At 40.2% G+C, this 16,783-nt stretch overlaps 1 long non-coding RNA gene across 1 annotated transcript in view; it reads left to right on the top strand.

The window, feature by feature from the left end:
* Positions 1-10,451, top strand: part of LOC122459043 — a 29,764-nt gene extending 19,313 nt beyond the window's left edge. The window contains exon 3 of the long non-coding RNA XR_006279474.1: positions 10,405-10,451. This is a non-coding gene — a long non-coding RNA (uncharacterized LOC122459043). The remainder of the gene's footprint in view (positions 1-10,404) is intronic.
* The last annotated feature ends 6,332 nt before the right edge of the window (positions 10,452-16,783 follow it).

The following is a 16,783-nucleotide window of genomic DNA, read 5'->3' as shown; positions in this document are numbered from 1 at the left end:
ATGGTGTACAGTAAATTAGGGATAGCAGCATAGATTGCAAGATAAAGATAAAAAGAAATACTGAACAGCTAGCTAATTTCCTGAGCACCATCCACCCTATGCACTGAATGAGTTTCTGTAAAAAAAAATAGTATGTGATCATGTAATTAAAGGCTATGGACAATATTTCAAAAAGCACCTAACTTAGGAACACAAATCCCATTGACTTCAGTTGAGCTTGTGCTCTGATTCACTGAGGTGCTTTTTGAAAATTCCATCCTAAATCATAATGAATACAATATTTTCCTGTGATCATACTTCTGGGGTGTTTCTTAGCTAAAAGAGCCAGATCTTGCCACCTTTGCTCCCATTCAGTAATACTGTGCCCCTTGAGTAGACACACTGAGGTCAAGACTATACCTCTGTTGCCCCTTCATGCCTACTGGTATTTGAAAGAAGACGGTGGAAGGGAGCACATATTAAAATGATTTGCTGCAGCAGGGAAGGCAGCTGCCAACCACACAGTGACTCTAGATCCACCCTGAACATTCTTTTCATGAACAAGCAGAATGGTTCCGAGACACTTCTCTGAGTTGCCACATTTCTGTTTCCAAGTCAGCAAGGGTACACCAGACTTTAGCCCTTAGTATTTTGATTCACATTTATGTTAAATTAATCCCAAATGTCTGGGTGTGAACTTGCAGTTTTTAGCTCCCTCCTGCCAATTTTTGGCAATACTAAAACCAGGTTTTAGAAAACTGTTACAAGACTTTCAACATTCATACTATACAAAAATCACAGAGATTTTTTATCAGGGAAGACTTTGCTATTGCAAAATTCTTTAGTATCATATTACTGAGCGAAGCACAGTATATGCTTCTTCTCTTTGCTTATATAATGAGGTGGAGGGGAGTGTTTTAAGAGAGCATAAGGAAGTGGTTTTGGCTGAGTTAGATCATTAATAAGATCAACATGCGGTATTCTGGTGAGTCATCAGAATCAGAAGCACAGATGAAACAGTGCACAACATGAAAGATCTTTAAACAGAAGATTTAGCTGTGGAGGATTTTCATACAATAATGGTAGAGCGCACACTTTCAGAGTGTCACAGCACAGCTGAGATGGAAATAATAATCTTCCACTGGGGAATAGTTTTATAATTTATCATAAAATTTAGCAGACCCTTGTTATATTCAAATTATGCTTTTCTGTGGGTAATATACTAAGACACTAAAGAAGACAAATCCAATGAAACTTTAATAAAACTATTCACATTAATAACTACACATAATTCAACTGAGTCTATGAAATTTTATACAGTAGCTCCAGTAATAATTAACTGTACAGTAAGAGCCCAAATCTGTAGTAACTAATGCAGATGAATCTCTCATTGATTGAAACCTTTACAAGCATGCAATTCCCATTGATTTCAGAGGGAATTATATCTACACAAGAACTGTAGTGTAATACATGAAAAGTGCATGATCATCTCACTGCTAATAGTCAGGGCTGAGGGTATGTCTACACTACCATGTAGTGTACAGTAGTTACAGTGTACAGTGTTGCAGCTGTGGCGCTGTAGTGCTGTATAAGGCTGTGATTTAGTTGCAGTGGTTACATAAGTCATGGAATCCGTGACTTTCCAAGAGCAAATGCATCCGATGAAGTGAGCTGTAGCTCACGAAAGCTTATGCTCTAATAAATTTGTTAGTCTCTAAGGTGCCACAAGTACTCCTTTTCTTTTTGCGAATACAGACTAACACGGCTGCTACTCTGAAACCTGTTTCCAAGAGCACCGTGACTTCAGCCAGCCTGGGCTGAGAACTGCTGTCGGCAACAGGTGGACCTCCTGCAACTCCTGGCCACTGTGTGTGAGGGCATACTCCCATAGGTCCCCCCCACACAGGAGGCAGGAGGGACCCCTAGAGCTCCCAGCCACCATGGCAGCAGGAGAAACCCACTGAGTTTGGAGCCGCCAGTGGAGGGGGACCCTGGAGCTCCCAGCCCACCTGCAGCTGCTCAGGCTCCTCATTTTATCATGGATATTTTTAGTAAAAGTCAGGGACAGGTCACGGGGCTTCCATGGATTTTTCATTATTGCCCATGACCTGTCCATGAATTTTACTATAAATATCAGTGACAAAATCTTAGCCTAATGTGGATTCTTCCTACCTTGACAGAAGGTTTTTAAGTTTCTATCAGTGTAGGTAATCCACCTCTCAAGAAGCAGTAGCTAAATCAAAGGAATAAGTCTTCCATCGAACTAGCTGCACCTAAAGTGTGGGTTACGTGAGGAATTAATTTTTTCACAGCTCTGAACTATGTAGCTATGTCAATCTAATATTTAGGTATAGACTAGGCCTAAAAGTGGAGAGGCTTACAAGGTTGTTGCTTCCTCCATGCCTGTTCTATTGACAAAACAGTTCATGGTTTTACTTGCAAGACTGTCTGTCAAGCATCTATCACTTAAATCCTAAAAAAGTTTGAAGGGAAAAAAAATTTCATAAATAAAGGAAAACACATACTCCTTCTCAAAAATAGACATTCTCAAATTACTCATTGAGATCTGGTCCAAAATACTAAACAAAACCAAAACCTACTAACAAAACACTAACAACAGCACAACGAACAATCATTCTTGGAATCCACAAAATTAGATGTTTTTCACCAAGTTAATTAAGAAACAGACAAGTATTTAGGGAAAGCAAGTTCTTTGGTCTGTGAATTCAGGCTCAGGTCCCCCCCAAAAACTTCCTTGATTCAACCTGCAGTATTACCAGAGCAAAGCTGTGATCTCAGCACCACACGTATGCCTGTCACAAGCCCCCTTGTAAAATGTTGGTTTTGTTTACACTGAGATTTCAAATCTTTCTTTCTCCAGGACTCTCTGTTCTCAACTACAGAAACTCAAACTACTGTAGCTCTTTCTTCCATGCACTCTGAGTTTCTCACTCTCTCTCTCAGGCACATACGTGCGTTCTCATTATGCATCTAAAAGCACTGTTCCCCATAGCTGATTGGCTATGGAGATTAAAGTCTCCAGAGCAACCAGAGGACACCATAGCAAAGTTACACAACACAGTCCACACAGAAAAATCTTATTTATTTATTTAAAGCCTAACACTGCAGGCTTCATTCAGGCAAAACTCGCATTGACTTCAAAGGGAATTTTGTAATACTGAGAACTGTCAGATTGGGTCCAAAGAAAGCTAAACTAATATGTCAGTAAAGAGGTTTCTCAAGTCTCCGGTCAAATTTTGTTCCCAGTTGTTCTAGTATAAATCTGAACAGAATCTGGTCTTTAGATTTAGAATGAAAAAGAACTCAATGCTGCAAGGCTTTAAGCACTCTGATCTCGATCCAACAAAGTGCTTAAGCACATGCTTAATTTCAGCGTGGGAATAGTCTCATTTGACTTCAGTGAGACTGCTCATCTACTTCCATGTATGCTAAACTCATTACTGGATTGCTGACAGAGTGTTTGGCACCTTGCTGAATTGAGTCCTTTGCTAATAACATGCTAAAAGTATGTAATGATGGCAGGGAATTTTCTTAGTCATTATGACATGACAATAAGTATGTTCTATTTTCCGTTCACATGTATAGCTACTATCAACTGGAATTACAATGTGTGTCTTTAGACCAAAAGTAATTTCACATCTTATCTGGAAGAATCTTAGCTAAATTATTGAAACTAAAGATAATCAGGTTCCTGAGATAAGTAATGAGGAACCCAAATATGGGTGTTGTTCAGATAAGTGATCCAAATTAACCAGAACTCTTGACATGAAATCCTGGTTCCACTGAAGCGAGTGTTAACACTGTCAATGACTTCAGTGGGGCCAGGATTTCACCCCACAGGTTTGGAAAACTGCACAAAAACCTTGAAGGGACATGGACTTTTTTCTGAGACAAGTTGGCTAAATATTGCAAAATAGTGTTCACAAACATTCAGTCAGATTCTGAACCACTGTTTAGTTTCAACTGTGTTTGTGTTCATTTGTTATTTGCTATTTTAATCATTCATATGAACAAGTTCTTATAAGTGAACAAAAGTATTTGTTCTTCCATAGTCACTACTCAAAAAGTTATGTAACCGCAAGTGTATTAAAGTCATTTGGTTCAGGAACAGAAATGCAGTAAACCAATCAGGGAAAAGAAACATATCTATGTTACTTAGGTGACTAAGCACAACAACAGTGAATAGTCAATTTGAAGAACAAACAACAAATACATTCCAGAAATTAGAATTGATCTGTAAATTATTCTGAAATAAAAATAAGAGATTATGCTTGTAATGAATCTTTATTTGCTATGAGTAATATAGCCAGCTATACTTGGGAGATGGTATTTTGGCTAAAAACTAGAAGTGGAAAAAATACCCTTAAAAGAAAATCGTCCTGGGTTATTTTGAGAAGCTGGTGAGGATTTGATGGTAGGAAGGGCTTTATTTTTTCTGAACCAATTTGTCCACCTTTACTTGTAACATTCTTTCCATTTTTGAATAAAAAAAAACCCCAAAAAGTCAGACCTATTTCTGCAATCGGATCTGACCGTCTCAAAGGTCAGAGATGTTGGAATCCTTGATTTGGGGCTTTTGCCTTTCTCTAATAATAAGCCCAAGCCACATTTGCCTAGCATGGATGTGATATGGGTCAAGCTCACCACAGAAACATATATCAATGTGCTTTAATTCAGTACCACAGTATACAGTAGCCTTTTCCCATTGCATTATTCAGCCCATTGTCTTGGCTGTCCATGAAATTGTGAGATAGGAAATACTTGTTACTGAGCACAAGTGACATTAATACACCAGCTGTCATGTAATGCATTTAAACTTGCCTCTTACTGTACAATGCAAATGCATTTTCTCTCAGAACTCAGAGTGCAGCTTAATAGGAAGGCAGGAAATGGGATAATTGGTTAAAGAGATTCACAGTGCATTATTAGTATTTTTATTACTGCTGCAATTTTATAGTGTTCTTTGATTTATGAGGCAAAGGAAGAGGGAAAAGAGTTTCTGTATCTTTCCAGTTGTGCTAAACTGCTTTGAATCCAGAAATTAAAGTGCTGAGTAAGAGGCCATATGAACTTCAAGAATAATCATCATCATTATTATTGTTTTCAGTGTTATAGCAGTGTTGGTCCCAGGATAGAAGAGATAAGTGGGTGAGGTAATATCTTTTATTGGACCAACTTCTATTGATGAAAGAGACAGGCTTTTGAGCTCTTCTTCAAAGAGCTTTGTGTAGCTTGGAAGCTTGTCTCTTTCATCAACAGAAGTTCATCCAGTAAAAGATATTACCTCACAAACCTTGTCTCTCTCATTATTATTATTCCCAGATTTAGCATTTGTATTGAATTCACTGTCTTCATGGATATGGCATCGTGGCTGAGAATGAAGCGGGCACCAAACATTTGGCAAAATGTCACAGCAGAATAGCCTTTTAATAGGATTCATAGCAATACTCATGGTTGACTATATCTGTAAATATTTCAGTCCTTTCAGTCCTGTTTGGTTAAGGCTGAAGAATGAATCTTAACTTGGAAGCTAAAAGGTTTCTTTTAGAGTAGCAGCCATGTGGTCTGTATCTTGTGGTCTGTATCCGCAAAAAGAAAAGGAGGACTTGCGGCACCTTAGAGACTAACAAATTCATTTGAGCATAAGCTTTCGTGAGCTATAGCTTACTTCACCGGAGCATCCAATGAAGTGAGCTGTAGCTCACGAAAGCTTATGCTCAAATAAATTTGTTAGTCTCTAAGGTGCCACAAGTCCTCCTTTTTTAAAAGGTTTCTGCAGAAGCTGCTGTAAATTCTCACATTGACAGTTCACAGTTGCTGTCTGTCGTTGTTGATATTTTCATTATCCCTTTCCCCAACAGTTTACATTCTTTTATTCAACTGCTTGTCCGATGTGTGTATGAACTAATGGATAATTATTAGCCTGATCCAAGTTCATTCCGACGCAACATCAGGAGAAGACATTACAGATTTTAATTAGAGTTTTGCCTGAGTAAATAAAAAGTACAGGATCAGGCACTGCATTTTATATTGAGAAGTATAGACAGGCAATAAAAGCAGTGAACCTGAACATTTTTTAAAAAATCAACATTTATTATTTTGTTTTCCATACACAATGTGTTTGTACTGTGGTTTCTTCCAGAGATTTGTAATCTGTTTCCAAAACATTTATGAACCTAAAATTATTAATATAGAGATTATTTTCAACACTTTCCCAAATGTCATACTGAGATTAGAGACTTCATTTTACAAGGAATCTAAATGAAGGGAAATTGAAATTAAACCCTATATTGAAACTCAATAATTGGATGAAGAAATACGGAAAGAAAAATATTATGTAAACAGAAAAATATTCAAATTGGTAATCCAGTGGGTGGCACTTTTCCATAGAAGTCAGTTTCTGAACCAATGTCCTTGCTTAGAATTATGGGGCATCTTGCTGCTGAGGGTGATATTATAACAGAATAATTAATCAGATTCAAGCTGCACAAATGTAAGCTGATAATTCTAGAGGATGGCAGTTGAAATCCAAAATATGATCAGTGCAAGGGAGAAACCTGAACAATAGTCATTCAAAAATCATCTATGGGTGATGCAGGACAACAACTTGTACATGAGTTTGCAAAGTGTTATGCCAGCAGTAGAGGGCAATGCAATCTTCAGCTAGGTATAAAAAGACACAATGTCATGGAGCAAAAACTGGAAGAATTTCTAGAGCTGCTCAACCCATCTCCCCAACTATTTTCTTCAACTAATTTCAATTTTTTCATGAAAAATGTTGTCAAACATTCAGAATTTTTTTAATGTTGATCAAAGCAATATCCTTCTCTCAAAGTCTCTGGAAGACTGCACTTGGAATGTGGCATTCAGGTTGGGAACCTCATTGCTAGAAAGTTATTGATGAATTTGAAAGAATTCAGAGAAAAGCAACAAAAGTGAGCAGGGGAAGCGGAAATTTGAGGCACTGTTTTTGTTACTTATGACTATGGCTTAATTTCATTCTCAAACAGAAGAACCACAAAACAAGGTTTTGACTATCCCATCTCATTATCCTATTTTATTTGTTTATATTTTCACTAATTTCAATAGCTACCCATGAAGTCCCTTCCAAATTCCAATTTACTAATGCCATTCTGTCTATATAAAATATCCTTTTGCAATGTTAAGCAGGTCTTCACTTCCTGCCAGAAATTGTAGTATGTTCTTACTTTGTGTAAACAGCTGTTACATTTCAACCCATTAATAATATTTCAGTGATGGGTGAAATGCAGTTTGTTCATCTATTTGGGATCCGGTGTGATCAAGGCTATTATATAAAGGCAGATTACCATTCTTAACCAGAGTCAAGGAGCCCTGTGTTCTAATCCTTGCTCTATCACTAACCTGTGGTGTCCTTGGGAAAGTTGTTTTAGTCTATATCCCTCTGTTTTCCCTCCCATACTTTGTCTTGTCTATTTAGACTGTACGCTTTTTGAGACTGGAACAATCTCTCACTGTATGTTTCTAAAGTGCCTAGCAGAATAGGCTTTCAATCTGGGTTGGGGACACTATGCCAGAAGCAGTGATGTTCTAATGGGCAGGGGTGTGCTCCACCCCCGGCTCTGCCCCAAGCCTGCCCCCGACTCCACCCCTCCCCCCAAGGCCCAACCCCTGCTCCACCCTGCCTCTCCTCTTACCATCCCATTCAGCCTCTTCCCTCGAGGGCGCCCCGTCTTGCTCCGACCCCTCCCCCAGCGCCTCCTGCACATCTCTGAACAGCTGATCGAGGTGGATGGGAGGCACTAGGAGGGAGGGGGAGGCGCTGATAGGTGGGGCCACCAGTGAGCAAGAGGCACTGGGGAGAGGGGCTGTCGGTGGGTGCTCAGCACCCACCATTTTTTTCCCGTGGGTGCTCCAGCCCTGGAGCACCCACAGAGTTGGCGCCTATGCTCAATGCTCTACTGTACTACAATTAATAATCATGAATAGTAGCATGTAATTGAAATTAAAATGTTCTAGTTTTGTCTTCTTTTCTTTAACCCATTTTATTTTTCAGATTCAGACGTCCAGCTTCTGATTCCTGCATGTTGCTTGTATCACTGTCCATTGCTTCATTTCATTAAAAGTAGAAATAGATCTCAAATGTCATGGTTTAAAGTTGATCATATAAATGTCCAACCTTCTGTACTATGCCTTTGTGAAGAGGACTGTTTGTTGTACATTCCTAGTTTCATGATTTGATGAAGTGTGCCCCTTTCCCCTGCTACGTTTCCATGCTTCCACAATGCCTCTTTTTAATTGAATGAGTGACAAAATTGTAAAACATGTTTCAAAATGTAAAAGTTTCCAATGAAGAACAATTGTCTGCCTCGTGAACTTTCAATTGAAGACTGTCTCTAAGAATATAGCATTTTGCAGCTTGCTTTTGTTGTACAGTATCAGCAATGATTATTGCTTTCTTTTTCACTCTGTTTTTACTTGTTTTTGTCATTCCTCTCTAGGGTATCATGCACTGGATAATAATAACAATAAAAGATTCATTCCTCAACCATGCAGTATACTACACAGTGACTGAATTGTTCTAGACTCCGGAGGCTGAGAAAGCAAACTGATGTGAATGATGATAGGTGAAAAGGTCACTATTTCATTCTTGTATAAAATAATTTTTGGTGCCCATTTCACTTATCTAACTTTTTTTTTCACTTTTCCTGGGGGGGTTTGGTTTAAGTTTCTTTTTAACTCTCTTTAAATGATTTATGATGTGTTTCACACTGTGTTACCTCCCTCTGCATTGTAAATGTCAGTGTGCCACATGTGAGTGATGGAAAGTTAACATGCCATGGGGTTTTATTGACGAGTCTGTGTTGGTGAAAAAAAATATTTTTAGTTGATAAAGCACTACATTTATTATCCAAAATCTCTTGACAGTGGTAATAATAACACATGAATGAGAAAAAAAACACTGTCAAGACCTTCTCAACACACTGGAGCGGAGTATAAGTGAGAGTAAGAGAGAGTTCCAGGATCTCAGGAAGGGGTTTGTATTTAAAAAAAAAAGACAATATGTAAACTATATATATATCGCACTGTATTATTTTAGATGATTGTACTCTGAAAGACAGTGTGGCTTAGTGTATAAAACACTGGACTAGGATTCAGGAGACTCACTTTCTATTCCTGGCTCTACCACTGCTGGATGACCTTGCTCAAGTCACTTAAACTCTCTGTGCCTCAGTTTCCCCATCTGTAAAATAAGGATAATGATACTCACCTCCTTTGAAAAGTTTTTTGAGATTTACTGATGAAAGTTCTCTATATAAAACTAGGTATTATGATTATTGCTCTGTATGCTAATGTGGATAAGCAGTTGATACAATCTGAATGTCAGAATCCCATCAGGTTCAGGTGACTTACTAAGAAATATTCTGGATGGTCCTATGAATAGAACACTGGACTGAGTCTTAGGAGACCTGAGTTTCTGTTCCTAGCTCTGCCACTGACCTCTCTGCCACTAGCCTCCTCTGTGACCTTGGGTAAGTTACCTCACCCTCTGTTTCCTCATTGACTTTCAATGAGTCTTGTGCTCTGAAGTCACTGAGGGTACGTCTACACTGCAATTAAAGACCCATGGCTCCCCCATGCTAGCTGATTCAGGCTCACAGGGCTCAGGCTAAGGGGCTGTTTAATTACAGTGTAGACCTTCGGGCTCAGGCTGGAGTCTGGGCTCTAGGACCCTGTGAGGTGGGAGGATCCTGAGCCTGGCTGCAGCCCAAGCCCAAATGTCTATGCCACAGTTAAATGCCCCCCTTGTCTGAGACCTGCGAGCCCAAGATAACTGGCACTGGTCATCCCCAGGTTGTTAAATGCAAGGCAGACATACAGTGCAGGTATGTCTACACAGGCATGGGCTGACCCAGGTCAGCTGACTCGGGCTCATGGGCCTCATCCACTGGGTTGAAAAATTGCAGTTCGAGCTTGGGCTGGAGGCCACGGTCTGGGACCCTCCAAATATCTACAGAGCAATTTTTCAGCCTGATCCCCATGAGCCCCCATTAGCCGACCATAGCCAGCCACAGGTTTTTTTTTTTTTTTAATCCTGTGTAGATGTACCCCTGGCGGCTTTGGAAAATCCCACCCATAGAGTGTAAGTTCTTTAGATCAGGGGCTTTTCTCACAATGTGTATGGTGCCTAGCACAAGGTGGCCCTGATCTCAGCTGGGGTCTCTAGGTGCTACCATATAAAGAACAATAATAATATATTGGAGGATATTTCAACAGTCATTATATCTGAAGTCAGTAAACAAGGAATTTGATTTTCTAATTAATTTAATAGGTGAGTTGCTTTACTGGCCATTTTCTAGAAAGGTTTCCCTTGAAAATACAGGTTTCAGAGTGGTAGCCGTATTCGTCTGAATCAGCAAAAAGAACGAGGAGACCTTGTGGCACCTTAAAGACTAACAAATATATTTGAGCATAAGCTTTCGTGGGCTAAGACCCATGAAAGCTTATGCTCAAATATATTTGTTAGTCTCTAAGGGGCCATAAGGACTCCTCGTTCTTTTTCTTGAAAATACAGTTTGTGAGACTAGGGCAAAGAATTATATGCATATTCCTCTTTTGTTTGCTTCTAAATCAATAAAGCATTAAAATGTCCTTCACAATATGCCTGCCCTTGAGCTGACAATGTTGTTCATGTTTTTGGGAAAACATGACACTTTCTGACATTTGTAGAAATAGCAATTACCCACAGTAAAAAACAAAACAAAACAAAAACAGCAAAACATAGACAATGGCCAACATTCAACAGCATTATCAAAATGGGGTTAGATGTACAGTTACTCAAGTGAATATCTGTTAAAGAAAATAGATCTGGTAAAACTATCCATCTCCTGTCAACTGAACCAAAACATAAACACTATGCCGCATCCATTGTGAGCACATGCAGTACCTATTAACCCCTTTACAACAACTTCAGTTTATCAAGTCTGTCATCTCTTGGGTCCAATTCTGCTCCTATTTAAGTTAATGGCTGATCTCCTACTGACTTCAATTGCAATAGCATTGAGTACTTAAATTTCATTACACAAACTAAGGCCTAAAATCTCAGCTATTGAAAAAATGCTCAATTGTCAAGGTGCATATATATTATCCATTACTCTGTTATTTTAAAAAAATGTGAAAAGGCCCCAATTAGTGCTGTGGAAAACTTTCAGTTAAAAATAATTGATGGATGAAAATTAGCAAAATTATTTTGTGTGTGTGTATTAAGTGCCTGCTTTTCTTTTTCATTTTTTTTTCATCTGAAAACCAAAACCCTGAATACCAAACATTTATTGATTTCCATCTTTTTTTGGTGGGGGCAGGAGGGGTGGTGGGGGAGGATGGAGGGGAGGCGAAGGTTGATGAAAACTGAGAAGTTTTGGTTTGGGGGGGAAAAAGGTTGATCAGCTTTAGGCTCAATCAACAATGCAGTTCTAAAATAGTATCATCTACTTGCCAGCTCCTCGATAACTATTAGGCACAGAAAAAAAGAACATTTTAAATTGTAACTAGATATCTTAATCCTGTGTAGTACTTAATTTTGTGGGATTGCCTCACTGACACAGTACCAATAAGCCCAGTAAATGCAGTTCATTCATTACCTTCAAACTACTGCCTACAAATCTATTTAATACTTACAAATGTCAGATTATCACCCAATCAATGATTTTGGGATGAGCACTGGAAATGTTGCATACAGGAGCACTTCAAAATGAGAAGGCATAAGAAATTCCAGGGAGTTTACATTACTCAAACATTATCCATATCACATCTGGAACGTAAAGATCTATGTGGGCTTGCCCCAAACATTACATGTAAACTGTACAGAGAAATAATTACCAGCTGTAATCTGTGGGAATTCTAGATTTTGCATGTTTATTTTGCATATTAGTACCTGAAAAGCTTTTCTAGCTCAAAGCTATTTCAGAGCAGTGTTGAGATATTGGTTTATTCCCAGAGCTATAGCTAAGACCTGAGACCGTTTATGTGTTCCCTGAGTTTTATTTTAGAAAATAAGAATCAACTATGTTCATCTAAAGGCTGGAATATCAATTTACAGTAGCCAGATGTAGCTGAATAATTGATTGTAAAGAAATAATACATCCATTAGTGAAGTTTCCCTTTTCACATTTTGTAAAATCAGTATTTCCTTGGAATTTTTTGTGCATGGAATATGATCAGTTGTAATGACTTCAGCCTAACTTTGATTTATGAACCAGCAGTGTTTTCCATGGAACTGCTTTGTCAGTTCAAAAGTGCAGGAACTACAGAGTCACAATTTGGAGATGAGCAGTGGAAAAGTCGTACTTCCCGTACAACAACAACAAAAAGTTAACTAATGATAGGTCTAATGGAACATGTGTAGAAAAGCAATAAAACCACAGATTGTTGTAACCAATCCCCCTTTTGTCACATATTGGCTTGAACCTGAGCCCAAGGGAGCAGCATTACATGGAAATTTGGTAGTGTTGGTAGCTAAGGTAAACACATCACAAATTCTGAAAGCAAGTGCTGTGGGCGCTTCAACTATTAGAGCATCTGAGCTCTGGATGCTTGGTGGGTTGCTCTAAAATGACACCCACAGACTGGAATCATAAAGTGAAAAGGACTTTTCCTCTCCACCTGGAAAAGGTAAAATAGGGCATGGATTAGCAAGGATATAGAGTAATTTGATGCAAAGGGTAACAGTAAATAACATTAGGATTTAACACAATTAACAATGTTAATAATTAATAGCTAATGACAGTTATCATTTGGGTGCAGACAGGTTCTTGTCCCCTAGGCCCACTTACCTCTAAGAGGGGATCCACACTCTGATAGGAGATGTCAGTCCCATATAGAGATTTTAAAATATTTAGGCCTTATTTGTACTGAGCAGGTGTCTCTTATTTTGGTCTTCATTCATCTAAGTCTCTTGACTGGACTTCCCAGTGATTCAGTCTCTGGGGGTTTAACTAGATTCCCCAGAGACTTCTGTTATATCTCTCACTTTTCATAATGCTTTCTATTCTATTCTATTCAGATTCTTATTCTGTACTCATCACTGTAGCATTTCAGTATCTTCCGGTAGTGCATTCAGCAACATGACTACACTTTAGTGGCTCCACATTTCAAGTGGAAGTCTCCTCACCTAGCCAGACTCTCTCTCTTGATTGTGGGAGTTTCTGAGAGTGTTTGGCATGTGCTATGTGCACTACCGGGGTTTATGGTAGTCTGTTTTTGTTTTGTTATTTGCTGTTTCATTGTGTTAGGGGTATTTTTGGTCCCTCTCCTTTTACGTGGAAGAGCTGGGGGGAATTCCTCCCTGGGGCCCACTTCTGATAGATTTAGTGGTTCAACCTACAAGCCTGGGTTTTGGCATGTGCCTTCTGTCTCCTGCACTGTGGAGGATATGTTGATGAATGTAGATAATACTATAGGCTGTGCTAATATAAAATTTGCCTCTCAAAAGCATAATTCTAAAGTGATTTTCCTGATTGTCAGGCTCAAAGGGTAGTGATCAATGGCTCCATGTCTAGTTGGCAGCCGGTATCAAGTGGAGCGCCCCAAGGGTCGGTCCTCGGGCTGGTTTTGTTCAATATCTTCATTAATGATCTGGAGGATGGTGTGGACTGCCCCTCAGCAAGTTTGCAGATGACACTAAACTGGGAATGATGACACTAAACTGGGAGGAGAGGTAGATATGCTGGAGGGTAGTGATACAGAGAGACTTAGACAAATTAGAGGTTTGGGCCAAAAGAAATCTGATGAGCTTCAGCAAGGACAAGTGCAGAGTCCTGCACTTAGGACAGAAGAATCCCATGCACTGCTACAGACTAGGGACCGAATGGCTCAGCAGCAGTTCTGCAGAAAAGGACCTAGGGATTACAGTGGACAAGAAGCTGGATATGAGTCAACAGCGTGCCCTTGTTGCCAAGAAGGCCAATGGCATTTTGGGCTATATAAGTAGGGGCATTGCCAGCAGATCGAGAGATGTGATCGTTTCCTTCTATCCGACATTGGTGAGGCCTCATCTGGAGTACTGTGTCCAGTTTTGGGCCCCATACTACAAGAAGGATGTGGAAAAATTGGAAAGCGTCCAGCGGAGGGCAACAAAAATGATTAGAGAACTGGAACACATGACTTCTGACAAGAGGCTGGGAGAACTGGGATTGTTTAGTCTGTGGAAGAGAAGAATGAGGGGGGGGGATTTGATAGCTACTTTCAACTACCCTAAAGGGGGTTCCAAAGAGGATGGATCGAGACTGTTCCAAGTGTTAGCAAATGACAGAAGGAGGAGTAATGGTCTCAATTTGCAGTGGGAGAGGTTTAGGTAGTTTAGGTAGAAAAACTTTTTCACTGAGAGGGTGGTGAAGCACTGGAATTCATTACCTAGGGAGGTGGTGGAATCTCCTTCCCAGGTTATTGTGGCATAATCCTGAGCAGCCCTTGAACCCAGTGTTAAAGCACCACATAGACGAGGCAGGTTATACCTCTGAAAATATTAAATGTTTCTTGTGTGGTGACCTTGGTCACTTGAGAGGTTCCTGCCCATGGACTGCTGGCTCAGAGGTCCCTGATAAGAATGTGGAACCCCACAATAATGGGGAGACAGCTGGGACATCAAGGCACCAGCAGCAGAGAGAGCATGCATCCGCTCTGCTGGATTCCCCCCCTCGCCATTGTCCAGGGAGTAGGCCCCTCAGAAGAACACTGTTGTGATCACATCACTTATATCTGGACAGACACTAGCCCTGGAGGTTGAGGAGTACCTCCCTGCAGAATCAGCAAAGACAAGTTCTAGAAATGGAGGTGAAGAACAGATCAATGAGACTGATTTATGTGGGGCTGTTTCTAAATGGGCTAAGACTTTGGAGGCTCTGAGCCACTGGCAGTGGCTGAGGAGGGAGCTATGTGCCTAGCAGGAGGATAGCATTGAGTTGTATAGTAGCTCCATTTCTGTAGTGGGGCAATGTCTTCCCCTTGACGAGTCCTGAAGCCTACAATCCTGCATGCTGCAGTGATGATGCTGGGCCCTTTCTTGGGCTGCACTGCCTATCCCTCTTGGGAAAATAGATATAACAGCTGCTCCCACTGAATCTCTCCTTTGTGAATGATGAGAATGTTGCATTGGTGGCTCAATGTTTTTTCTGAGCTGGTGGAATTTGAGGGAGATGAAGAGGATGACAATGACTTTCCTAACTCCTCACTGGTTCCTGATGTCCAAGCCAGTCAGCTATATAGGAAGATTTGGTACTGTGTGAAGGAGATTAGTGACTATTTGAATAGCACTAAAGGGATGCGGGCAGTTGAGGTTGAAGCCTATTTCCCTGATTTATGGCACTTTGTTCACCCAGCTGCCCTCCTCTTAAGAGAGATCTTGGTTGATTGTCGGAAACATTTCCATTTCAAAAAGTTGTTGCGCAAGGTGAGGAAGCATGCAGGGATTGTTCAAGATACACGGGCCTCCCCATGGCTAATCTTCTTCAAAGTATTTCCAGTTTCCATTGTTTCTCTCCGCTGCTTGATTCTCTCCTCCTAGTCTCTATGGTGCTGCTCAATTTTGTGTTTGTAAATATTAATGGATGCCAGTATGGACATAAAAGGGCACAACTCTGAATTTCTCAGAAAAAAATCAGCTAATGTAACCCTTTTGCAAGACAATCACTCAGACACTGACAATCAGGGGAACTGGTTGAAGGAATGGAAAGGGGAAGCTTTCTCAAGCCATGGCTCCAATGTCTCTGCTGGGGTAGCTGTTCTCTTTTTGCAGGTTGCAGGGGCACAGATCCTCTCTGTGAAGAGTTTTCATGGAAGGGTCCTCCAGGTGGAAACGTATTTGTTTTAATCTTTGTACTATGCATACCCCTACACTGGGGCAAAATAGTGTCTCCTTTCTGCAGACGCTTGCCCATGCTATGCTTGGCTGATACTATTATTGTCCTGGGACAGGATTTTAATTGCACTGTTGATTATGTTTTAGATAGGAACCATGAGGAGCCACACCCTCAGTTAACCAGAGAACTGTATTGTCTCATGCAGACGTTGGTGGAGTAGATGTTTGAAGGTTCTCTCTCTCCCCTATTATGCAATATTGGTGGAAAGCTATCCCCAATCAAGTATCGGGGGCTACACGAGTTCACTTTATACCATAAAGGCCAGTGTGAATATGTTTGTTCAATCTTCTATATCTCCCATTCACTTATCTAATCATCATTATGTTTCTGTCAATGTGTCTATTCCTCTCCCTGTCTGTGCTTCCCACTAGTGCTTCAATACCAAATTATTACAGGACTTGAATTTCACCCTGATGTTTGCTGTGTTTTGGGAGCATTGGTGGCAGCACAAGTCCCAATATGAGTCCCTGAGACAGTGGTAGTATGTCAGAATGGTCCAGATCCAATTGCGCTGCCAGCAGTATACCCAGGCTGGCATGCAGTCCTAGTTTCAGCCCATGAATACCACTGTATTTTTGATTATTTGTTTTTCATTCAAAATGTTTTCACTTGTTAGCAAATGTTGAAATCTGGATGTGGTGCTTGTTTCAATGGATCGGGAGACGACCTCTGATAGAGTTAACCACAGTTGTCTTTTAAAAACATTACAAGCTTTCAGCACTAGGCCAGTGTTCTCTTCATATATTTCTTTATTATACCATAACATTTTTAGGGTACTAAAGTTTAACGGAGGTCTTAGCCACTGATTTCCAGGTGGCAGAGGCATTCATCAGAGATGTACTCTGTCTGGGATACTGTATGCTCTTAGGTTGGAGCCATTCCTGCAC

Source organism: Dermochelys coriacea, chromosome 2 (genome assembly GCF_009764565.3).
Source record: "Dermochelys coriacea isolate rDerCor1 chromosome 2, rDerCor1.pri.v4, whole genome shotgun sequence".
Lineage (NCBI taxonomy): Eukaryota > Metazoa > Chordata > Testudines > Dermochelyidae > Dermochelys > Dermochelys coriacea.
This window is presented reverse-complemented; position numbering and strand designations above follow the sequence as displayed.